This window comes from Echinops telfairi, unplaced genomic scaffold (assembly GCF_000313985.2).
Source record: "Echinops telfairi isolate 266 unplaced genomic scaffold, ASM31398v2 ScPeMD7_3533;HRSCAF=4204_0, whole genome shotgun sequence".
NCBI classification, from domain to species: Eukaryota; Metazoa; Chordata; class Mammalia; order Afrosoricida; family Tenrecidae; genus Echinops; species Echinops telfairi.
This window is the reverse complement of record NW_022107431.1, coordinates 30,614,627-30,626,664: the sequence shown is the minus strand read 5'-3', so window position 1 is coordinate 30,626,664 and position 12,038 is coordinate 30,614,627.

Sequence of the window (12,038 nt, the reverse complement as noted above, 5' to 3'; positions counted from 1 at the left end):
ACTCTTGGAAAGCTGTCATTGTGTGGGGGTTGATGGATATTTCTTCTGAGATATCATCATATCGCTTGTTATTGTAACACTTATTGGTGATAAAGTTCGGCCTAAAAATTAAGCAGCTGCAATGTAGCAGCACAAATTAGTTTAATGTAAGCAGTCAGGAGCAGCTGGCTGGCTCGGGACTCAAATTTAGCTGTGGGGGGAAGGGTTCGGTGACGCTGACAGTGGTTTTCCCCCCTCTACATAAACATTTTTGGCTGTTGCAGCTTTTGTGCTGATCATGTGACAGTGTCCCTAGGCAGATCATTTATTTCTGTAGCTTTCATGAGCAATCATTAACCTTCAGACACCGAGTTTGCTTTTTGCTTTGTGGCATTAGTTATTATTATTTTTTTTGTATACTAACTAGTTTAATTCAGAAAGTGTCAGGAGAAAATTACAACCAATTTATAATAGGCTGCCATGCGTAATACTTACGTTTCTATTAAAGCAGACCTTGCTTACCATCCCCTTCTCAGAGAGGCGCTGAGGCTTGTGGCTCAGAATAATTATTTTCAGTGGAACTGCCACCAAGATGCCCCTCCGTGTCCCCTGTGCCCGTGAGACCACTGCAAGCTGCCCTGGCAGAAATTCGATGTGGAGGTCAACCCCAGGCAGCTTCCTCTGGGAGGCAGGGCCCCAAGAGCTGCAAGAGGGCAGGGGGTTGGAGTTCTGGACGTGGGTGCTCAGATCCCTCCAACAAGCCAGGTGGCCATTCCTGGTGAAGAACTCGAGAAAGAGGACCTGGGGGTTTACAAACAAAGGAAATCACACAATGTGTCCTGCATTCTTCAGGGAGGTGGAGTTTGCGAAGACTGCGCCCCCTGTTTTCTGACTCTGCGCTGCTCAGACTTTCTTGCCAGGCAGTCATTCTGGGGCGAACGGCACAGGGTCACTCTTTGGTGTCTGTCATACATGCTATCTCCAGACACTTTCAGAATGCCGATGATCTGGGGGGTATTGTGTGGGCCCTGTTAGATATTCATTTATTCATTCTCTCATGGTACAGGGATGGTCCCGGGGGTGAGGGGGGAAACACGGAGGACCACTCGCTCAGAGGGATTTAATAAGATGTGTTTATAAACCCCACTGAGCGGTGTACAGTGCAAAATAAGAGGAAGAAAGAACCTCTTTCCTTTCATTCTCAATGAAGAGGTTTCAGGGATGGGAGCTGCTCTTCATTGATCCTAATCTCATAGTTCATACAAATAGAGATCGATTATTGAATGCAGCCCGAGACTTCCATCCTTCTACATTTATGACTTAACAGCTCAGGAGCTCAAAACAAACCACTGCCATCCTATTGATCCCTACTCTAGTATCCTCTAGGCCAGGCTTGAAATGCTCCTGAGGGTTTCCAAGACTGTCAACCTGTAAGAGAACAAACAGACAGCCTCATCTTCCTTTCACGGCTGTTGGGTTTGAACTGCCCACCTAGAGGTTAACAGCCAACACTTACACCCACTGTGCCACCTGCCATTCTCCAGTAGCTCAAAGCAAAGGGGATTTGCTTTGCTCCTTCGTAAACACACGAAGGCACCACCAATAGGTGAGGTGCCATAGAGGTTGGATGTGAGGCAGAGCATGTTCAAGTGAAACACAAACATACACAAACGGAAGCCACTGCCGTGGAGCCGATTTCTCCGCATAGCAGCGCTCTAGGACACAGTAGAAGTGACTCTGGGTTTCTTAGACTGTACATCTTTATGGGAGCAGAAAGGGGTGGAGTCCCATGACTGACCTTCAGTTTCAGCCCACTGAGTAACTCAGGGCACCACCAGGACTTCTAGTGACCAAGTGAAGGAAACAAATAGTCTAAGTATTTGGGCGATGCTGGCTGTTGCTGGAGTGAACACATGGGCCCTGGTATGTGGTGGTGTCATCCACTGGGCTGCATCCTTGTTTCGGGTGGAGGGTGGAGGGTGGGCAGGGAACGGGAATTTTTTTTGTGTGTAAGCCTCTTAAACATTGGACACTCATGTCTTGAACTTCTTATCCCCACCCCCACCCCTCATCCCCCCCAGCCTATTTTCATCCATCTTGCTCAAGGGATTCCAGTGTGCATGGCCGGCAGGGTCCCAGGGTGACTGTTCTTGGGCCTCAGGTCTTTGCCTTTGTAAAAATATTGCTAATTCTATTTTACCACCATGTTAGTATTAAGATGAAGATAGTCCAGGCTGCATTTGTTCTTTGCAAGTAGAATTAGAACATTTTCCTGGGTCTCTAACAGCAGGGCGGGCCCTGGGGCCACAGGGCCTCCTGGCCCTCCTGGAGAAGACAGCCTGAGGGGTTGGCAGAGGCAGACAACAGACCTTTCCGCAGGGTGAAGACTCTGGAAGCATCAAGCCCGGACAGGGAGAGAGAGCGCACACATATCACCTCTTCCCTTCAGCTTTGCTCCAGACACATGTTTGGCTTCGAGGCATGGCTGCCCCTGGTGTCTGTTGCGTTTTGCCTGCCCTTTGCTTCTGTTTGCAGTAGAATCGAACTTCCAGCCCTCGTCTTCTAGGCCTCCGGCTCTAACCCTGTGTGCTTTATCTGTGCCACTCTCCCCTGGATGCTTTTCTAGGTTGCATCCTCATTTTTGAGCTGCTGGTCGCAGGATCACTGCATTCTAGCGGCCTGCGACCCTTTGAATCAGGCTATCCTTTGAGTGGTGAGTTAGCCACAGTGGATGCGAAGTGATGGCGAAGAGTCAAACTGCTGTACTGGCTATGGAGGCCTGTCTTCTGGATTTCGATGCCCTTTGCGTGTGTTTGAATCCCTAACTTTTAGGTTAGCAGGGGAGCCCTTCATGATGGGCACTGCCCAAGCTCCTTCAACATATGCAAATGATTCCCAATTGCGGTCTGCCGTTGATCATTTGAAATTCCCTTTTCAGTCCTTCATCCTTACTTCTAAACTGGTATCTGAGTGACCTTGAACACTGTATTCTCTTGTAACATTTTTCTTATTTGCACGACATACATAATAACCAGCGATTCACCGAGGGTACCAGCGGACCAGGTGCTGTGCTAAAGACTATGCCTAGTGGTTAATATGCATGACATCTTTCCATCCTGACAGAGGCCTGTAGAGACACACTCTCATGGCAGGTAGGAGAACTGAGACTTAAAGAGGGAAAAGAAAGGATTTCAGATAGAATATAACCAGGTCAGCACAGCCACCCAGCCATTCGTCTCCCTGGGGGTTAGTTCTCAATCATTATGCTGTCCTGGTTTCTGAGAACACCACCTCATAGAGTTATTGCGTGTGGCGAAGGCGATAGCACATGTCGGACAATGAGTTCCATTCTTGACATGTACTTGTTGTGAGCTGCCAGAGACTTGGCGCGGAATCATGCCAGACCGAGGGAGGAGAGAAGGAAATAGTCCCTGGTCTGTACCACGATGTTGGAGCCCACTGTGGCCGTCGTGTGGGAGACCCATCTTCCAGCACGATACTGGACAGCAGTCTGCTGTGATCCGAAGGCTTTCACTGGCCAGGCCTGTCTTTCTAGCCTGTAATACTTCATTGAAAACCTGTCCACCCATCCCCTCACAGAAGGGTCACAAGGAAGGGAGGAGCCAGCCGGGGTCCAGTATAGCACCAATGAAACTACAAGTGTCCTCTAGTTCTTTCACGTTCCACGCCCCCACTATCATGACCCCAGTTCTGTCTTACAAATCTGGCTAGACCAGAGCATGTACACGGATACAGATCAGAGCTGGCAACACAGGGAATCCAGGACAGATAACCCCCTCAGGAACAACAATGAGAGTAGTGATACCAGGAGGGTAAGAGGAAGGTGTGGGGAGAAAGGGCGATCCAATCACGATGATTTGACCCATAACCTCCTCCCAGGGGGATGATCAACAGAAGCATGGGTGAAAGAAAGAAAACTTGTAGTTAGTTCAAGCACGGTTTGTTGGGCGAAGGCTTCTTGGAGGAAGACGAAGCCTCCATCCTAGACAACAGAGCAGAGCAGGAGGAGTGGCGAGGCCAGAACAAGAAATCAATCATGAAGCTGTTTTCATTTTAACTCTAAGCTTTAAAATAGTCAACACCTGGCACCACTTCGCCCAGCAACTTCTATCCCCTTCTTTCAGTGGATTATCACCATTATCACTGAAGCCATGAAGGAGCGGGAGATATTATGATTATCATTATATCGGAGAGTCTATCGAAGTGGCTGCGACATTGAGCTCAACCTAACAACAGTTGTGAGGATGGCTCCGGGCCGGGCAGTGTTTCGTTCTGTTGCGCAGGGTGGCTGTGAGCCCAACCGAGCGACACTTCAGAGTGAGGTTGTGGTCTTGGTGGCGATATCATTGATTCATTCCAACCGGAAAAGCTGGTGCCTGAGGGAACCAGCAGCTAACTGTGAGGCAGCAGTTCAAAACCACCAGCTCCTCTGCAGGAGCACGGTGAGGCTTTCGACTCCTGTAAGGAGTTACAGTCTCCACGGGCCACAGGGCCCCTCCGTCTGGCCCTGTAGGGTCGCTATGAGTCAGACTCCACAGCAGTGGGTTTTTGGTTTAGTGCTTGAAAGGATAAGAAAATAAATAAAAAACAATCACGATTCAACCTCATCGTGACAATTAGAAAATATGTTTGGGGGGTTTCTTTATGGTAAAATGAAATTACTCTTTAAATCTATTCCCCTCCCCACCCAGACTTTTTGAAGCTTCCCATTTATATATCAATTGTGTAAAGCACATTTGTACATTCATTGCCCTCATCATTCTCAAAACATTTGCTCTCCACATAAGCCCCTGGGCCTCCCATGTATTATGGGCAGAGCAGGACTTCTGCTCAGTGCATCCCTGTTCAGCCCTCTACTGAGAATTTGCATTCCCACTTCAAATATATGCTTGACATTTTAACAAGTTTCCCCAGGCAACTGGATTCCAGGTAGCACCTAGCAAGCACTCCAGGTCCTTCCGGTATTTGGATTAGAGAACACTTCCGTTGAGTTGTGTACCAAATTAGGAGTAGATGCTCACCAGTTTAAGGAGGGAAGAAATGGCCTCCTGATCAGGAAGATCGCCAAGTGCAAAGGTGGGAAGCTTATCAAATGCAGAGGACACACGGGAACTATAAGTTGTCCCCTGGGAAATAGAGAGAGAGTTGAGGTGTGACTTTAGGCAAGGGGAGAGCATGAAGGTAGACTTCCAAAGAAAAGAAGATACGGTAATCCGCTCATCTGAGTCGAGGCTGCCCGCTAGGAACCACTGCCGAGAGTCAGAAGATATGTTCAGAACCCACGGTGATCATATTAGAGTGCCTGGATGGCACAGATTGTCAACTGAAAGGTTGCCGGTTTGAATACATCCAGAGGTGTGTTTCCCAAGTCTCAAAGATTTGAAAACTCCATGGGGCCCGGTTCTCCTCAGCACGCCTGGGGTTGCCGCTCTCTGGAATGGACTTGGTGGCAGGCAATGCGTTTGGTTTGGATTTGCTGATTATTTTGGTGATAAATAATGAAGCCTGATCCAAAGATAGGGGCTGAGCTGGATAGATGAGTTTATTTAGGCTGGTTGCCTGTGGATGGGGAGGGAAACATCTCAGATTACCTCCTCAGTTCCTGGGAGTTTGTGGATACAAGCAGAGATTTAAGGAGTAGAGGGTTAATTCTGCACTTTAGATGGAAAATTTAGTTTATGAGGTGCCTTTGAGACATTCAGTTGGCAGATGAAAGTCAAGAGGGAAATTGAACCAGAAAAACAGATACTTGAGACACATTAGTATTTAAATGGCTGAGCTGTCCTGACCTTGTAAGTGATTATTATGGGGCGGAAGAGATCAGTTACGTAACGTAAGGATGTACAAGGAGGCGCTATGGCTCTCGGGATGCCAGGGGCCGGCCCAGCACTGTATGTGCAGCATGGGGACAATTCTGCTTCTTAATGAGGCGAACTTCTACCTGCTCTGCTTCCCTCTGCATCCTGCGATGGAACATTTAAGTCCGTTTTCTGATGTTAATGTCAGAATCACTTTCAGAGCTAAGGCTTCAAAGAGGCAAAAATGTCTGCTCTAGGAGGGAACAGTGGGTCAGAACTCTGCAGGGAGTCCAGGTAAGAAGCCACCGCTCTGTGGTCCGGGCTGCCATATTGCCAGGGAAAGGCGTATAATAGCCACTCTGTCTGGGACTCCTGTCTCCTTTTTCTCCTCACACCGACCCAACTTCTTTGAGATTGTGACCTCAGAGAGCTGCACTTTGGAGCTGGCTATTCTGGCCTTTGGATCGTCTTTTGTTAACTCTTCAGTCCAGTTGCTCTGGAATCAATTTCAACTCATGGCGTCCCCAGACGTGTCACAGTAGGACTGTGTCCCGGAGCTGATTTTTCACCACTGAATGGCCAAGCCTTTCTGCAGAGGCACCTCTGTGTGGACTCAAACATCTGACCTTTTGATTAGCAGCTGGATTAACTGCTTACACCACCCAGGGATTCTGCTTCAGTTATAAATGTCTGATCTTTCCACCCAGCCCAATGCTTTCTCTGAAAAACCATGTCCTGGACCCTTGCTGCAGTCCTTTTGTCTGCATCTATTCTTTCTCTGCTATAACCCCATTTCCAAAGACCACGCTCTGAAAAACTCACTGCCTTTGAGTTGATTTCAACTCATAACGACTCTATAGAAATGGGTAGGACCTCTATTACACCCACTCAGAGGTGCCGCTAAAGAAAGGCCTGGTGATCCACTAAGTGGCAATTGACTTGGTTTAATGCTGTGGGCTGGACACTGTGTGAGGTGCTGGCTATGTAGTAGCAGGTGAAGTTGGCCTGTTTCTTGCACTTATGCGGTTTACAGTACAGGGAACAAGATGCAGTGAGAGGCTGGAGCCTGGGGGTCCAAGTCCTCATTGTATCATTATTAGTTGACGTAACTTTGGCCAACCCACTTTAGCTCTCGGAAACTTTGCTCTCTTTTGTAAAACATTGGGCTTTGCTTTGCAGGTCTTTTCTGGCTGTTTCTATTCATGGCTATAAAATGAAATACTTTCACATTGTGCTACAGGGTGGCAACAAATGATATTATCGAATTTAATTGTTGTAGGATAATTCCTCAAGCTTGTCTAACTTTCCAAAAGCTTTGAGCCATAGCACTGGTCAGGGGATTATCAGTGTTTGGCATGCAATGGGCGAAGCTTGAAGTATTTGGATTCCATGGAGGGATTTGCTAAATAGAAGGGAAGATGTCAAAGTTGAGAAAAGGATTTGATAATACCTTGCACAATTTAGCACCAGCTGGAGAGTGGTTCTTCCACTGCCCATTGTTATGCTTGGGTTTAACTGAATGACTCCATTGAAAGCCACCTCTGTGCCCTGGTGAGCAGGGGCAGGAGCGCCTGTATTGTTCGGGGTCCCCAAGAACATCTTAGAAAGATGAGGAGACCACAGCTGAAATACAAAAGTTGAGTTACTTTCTGAGAGGCAAACAAAGCCTTGAAAATCTGTTGTGTATGCAGTAATTTCTGCATCACAACTCCCTGCTTTCTCTGATACAGATCTATTGAAAGTATGAAATGAAGCATGAATCCAAATAGAAATTGTTTTTGAAATAAATATTAGGTAACACCCTAGTGGAATTTGATGGTTCCTCTACAACACAGTGCCGATAGTGTGCGTGGCTCAGTGTTTCACTATTAGCAGAGGGTGACTTAGAGAAATGTTATAAATGAAAGTATGGCATGCATGCAAATAAATGCCCCCAAACTAACACAAAAGGCTTTATTATATTCTGCTGTGGACAGAGTAAATATATATCATCCGAAAGGGCAGTTTTAAAAGGAAGATATATATACCCATCCCCAAAGAATAATTTTTCTGGTGATTTTATGGCCCAAAGATGACATTATTTAGATGAATAATTCAGGTGATACACTGAAGGTCCCTGGGTTGGGGCTAACAGTTTGCACTTGGCCACTCACAGAAAGACTGTTGGTTCAAATCCACTCAGTGGTCCGTGAAAGAAAGACCTGGCAATCTACTTCTATAAGACTGTTGCTTCCGGTGGCCTTGAACAGCTCCTGACTCGCAGAGAGCCATGTGCATAGCGTGCGCTGCGCCTCACAGTTGTCAAGGCTGTGACCTCTGGGAAGCCGAGCATCAGACTTCACTTCTCTTTCCCCCTCAAACGGTTTTATTGACATATGATTCTCATTTCATACATTTCAACCGTGTAGTTGCACCACAATCAGTGTTAGGAAATTTCTTCTTCCTTGGAGTCATTGTCATTAGTGCTCCATATATGGTCACCCTCTCCTGCCATGCCCTCACTCAAACTCCAAGTGCAACTGCCATCGGGTCCATGTGGAGTCAGCAACTCCAAAGGACACGATATAACTGCTCTTGTGAGTTTTGGAGACCGTAACTCTTTCTGGGGGTAGAAAGCCCCTTGGAGTGGCTGGTGGTTTTGTACTGCTGACCTTGCAGTTAGCCGCCTAATGTGTAACCACTGAGATTATACCAGGACTCCATTGCCACGGCCCTAGGAAACTATTGATCTAGTTATTGTCTCTCTGTATTGACCTATCCTGGATTTCATATACAGGAAAACATACAAAATCAAAACAAAACAAACAAAAACCACCCAAACAATGACAGAATAAAATTTAAAAATCTCTACCAGCTATTTGCTTTGGATGCATCATAGCCCTATAGAACAAGATAGAACTGCCCCTGTGGATTTCCAAGAATATAACTCTTTGTGGGAGTAGAAAGCCTTTTCTTTCTCCCAAGAGGCGGCTGGTGGCTTTGAACTGCTGACCTTGAGATTAGCAGCCTAACGCATAACCACTATGCCCAGGGTTCCTCCAATGACAGAATTAAACAGAGAACAACTCAATCAGAAAGAACAGAAAATATTAAAAACGGAAACAAATCTACATTAGATCAAATGTCGAGCTGTCACATTTTAACCTGACCACACCTGCAGTAATCCACTGCACAATGTGCTTTCTCTGCTACCAAGGCCATTCTCATTCTGGTCCAGAGTCCGAGGGGATTCACTGGAGACTCAGTTAGTGTAGTGCACCTGCAAATGGATTTGGGGTTTTCGTTGTCTTCTGTGCAGCCCTTCCTTCTGGAGATACTCTGAATGGGCTTAAACCCCAGCCTTAGAAACCATGAGGAAGTCTGTTCTACCCTAACAAACATGGGGTCACCCTATCCCTGAGGGCCAGCCGGGACCTCAGCATTAGGATACATTTCTCTGGCATTCTCCCACATTATAACGTGAAGATAGCAATTTTCTTCCTTTTTCATGTCCTTTATAGTGTTGATGAACTATGGCTAAATGTCTAGAGTTCTTCAGAGTGTAAAAATACTGTGAGGGTAACCTTTGACCTCTTTTAATTTTATTCAGGGGAGAAAAAGTTACCACCATCAGCACTGGCTACCTAAGACAGAGTCCCAGCCCTATTCTCTGCTTCTCTCTTGGGCTTGATAATTCATTACAATGGCCCGCAGAACTGGTGTACAATACTCCTGATTATGGAGTGTATTGGGGAAATTAATAGGTTCAGGTTCAGGAATACTCAGAATCCAATTCTTCATTTAATACGTCCTCCACTCAGCCATGCTTACAGGCTTGCCCCTCTTCAGCCCGGCCATTTTCTGGCCCAGTCATCCAGCCACAGAATTCCTTTACCTCTTCTCTGCTTGGGAAAAAACAAGCTCGCTGTCATAGACCTCAAGTCAATGCTGACTCTTGACAACTGCTCTGTGTGTTTCGGAGCCTGTTTATCAGAAAGCCTAGGCTTTCTCCCAAGGAGCTGCAGGTGGTTTTGAACTGCTGGCCATGCAGATTTCAGGCCCAAACATAACCAGCTTGGGAAAACATTACAACACTCTTCCAGCTCTGCCAGTAACTATCCTCTAGAAAAACTGGGAGAAAGATAGGGCATTCTACTCTCATAAACAGTTACTGTCTTAGAAATTCACAGGATCACTATGAATCAGCATCTGTTCGATGGCAGTGAGTTTGGCTTGGTTTTAGAGGAACCCACGTCACCAGCAAGGCGGTGGTTGTAGACACTCAGCTCTAGCTCCATGGCTGAACAAACCTAGCTCTAGGTTCCATGGCTCCATGGCTCAACAAACCTAGCTCAATGACCTAGAAGCAGACCACTCCACCAGCAAGCCTCCTGCTCAAGTTAAGTGCCCTCAAGTGAACTCACAGCAACCTTAAGTAGAACAGAATGGAACATCTTCCCTTTTTTTGCACCAGCCTCAGATTTGTTCTCGTGTTTGAAACTATTGTTCCGACCACTTTGTCAGTCCTCGTCATCCAGGGCCTTCCTCTGTTTTGCTGTCCCTTCACTTTACCAAGCATGATGTTCTTCCCCAGGGGCTGTGTCTCCTGATAGTTTGTCCAACGTGCATGAAATGACGTCTTGCCACCCTTGCCTTTAAGGAGCATTCTGGCTCTACTTCTTCCAAGCCAGATTCGTTTGTTCTATCGGCAGTGCATGGTACTTTCGATATTTCTTACTAACCCCACTTAACTTACTTCACGGGCCAGAAAACCCCCTGTTCTCACTCGTGCCGATTCTGCTGAGGGCATTTTCTGCCTCAGTTTCTCCCTGTGTCTTTGCCATTTCTGGGTCCCAGTTCTCTGTCTCCTGGATTGAAAGGATTCAGCGCAGGGCCTCTCAAATTTCTCTCCTGGTTCTTCTTCCCTTTTTCTGAGGATCTGGGGTGACTCATTTAAGCCTAGTAGGATAACGAAACTAATGAATCACTTTGTTAGGTTTCCATACACTTCATTTGGATGATCCCACCTACCTGAATTGCCTGTCAGTTTGAACAGCTTCAGCAGAGCTCCCAGAAGAATGGACATGGAAGAAGGAGTAGGCTGTCCACTTTGGAGGAATGAGATGTCGAAACCCATGTGGCTAGCATGTACACATTGTTAGACACTGAAGGCCCAGTGATCAGAGGTCATCCCTGGAGATGAGGCCTTCAGGTCAGGAGGCACTCAAACGATGCCTAAGGACGAGCTGCCTTCACAAAATAGAAAGGTGTAAAATAGAACGGAGTAACGCCTGTGGAAGTAAAGCCTTTGGGAGTTTCACATGTTGAGGGGGTCCAACTCAAAATGACAAGAAAAAACTGCAAAAATAATTGGAATTTAGAGTGTATGAATCTAGAAAAACTGGAAGTTGTAAAAAAAAAAACAGGAAATGGAATGCATAAAAATCCACATCAGAGGCATTAGGGAGCTGAAAGGAGCTAGTATCCTAAATCAGAAAATTGTATGGTCTACTATGCTGAGACTGATACGTTCAAGAGGAACGGCATTACAGTCATCCTGATCAAGGACATTGCAAGATCAATCTTGAAGTACTATGCTGTCTTTGATAGGATATTTATTCATCTTTAAATAAACCCAATCAATACAACTGCTATTCAAAATTATGCACCAACCAATAAAACTAGTGATGCAGAAAGTGAAGAATTCTACCAATATCTTTTGTCTGAAATTGATCAAACATGAAATCAAGATGCATTGATCAATAGTGATGATTGGACTGTAAAAGTTGGAAACAGAGAAAGGAACAGTAGTTGGAAAATATGACATAGGTGATAGAAACAAAACGAGATCACATGAGATAATTTTGTTAAGACTTGTTTAAAAAATTGTTTTATTAGGGGCTCATAAAACTCTTATCACAATCCATACATACATCAATTGTGTAAAGCAGATTTGTACATTCATTGCCCTTATCATTCTCAAAACATTTGCTCTCCACTTAAGCCCCTGGCATCAGCTCCTCATTTTTTCCCCTCGCTCCCTGCCCCCGCCTCATGAACCCTTGATAATTTATAAATTACTATTGTGTCATATCTTGCCCTCTCTGATGTCTCCCTTCACCCACTTTTCTGTTGTCCGTCCCCCAGGGAGGAGGTCACATATAGTTCCTTGTAATCGGTTCTCCCTTTTCAACCCACCCTCACTCTACGCTCCCAGTATCGCTACTCACCACTGGTCCTGAAGGGATTAACCGCCCTGGA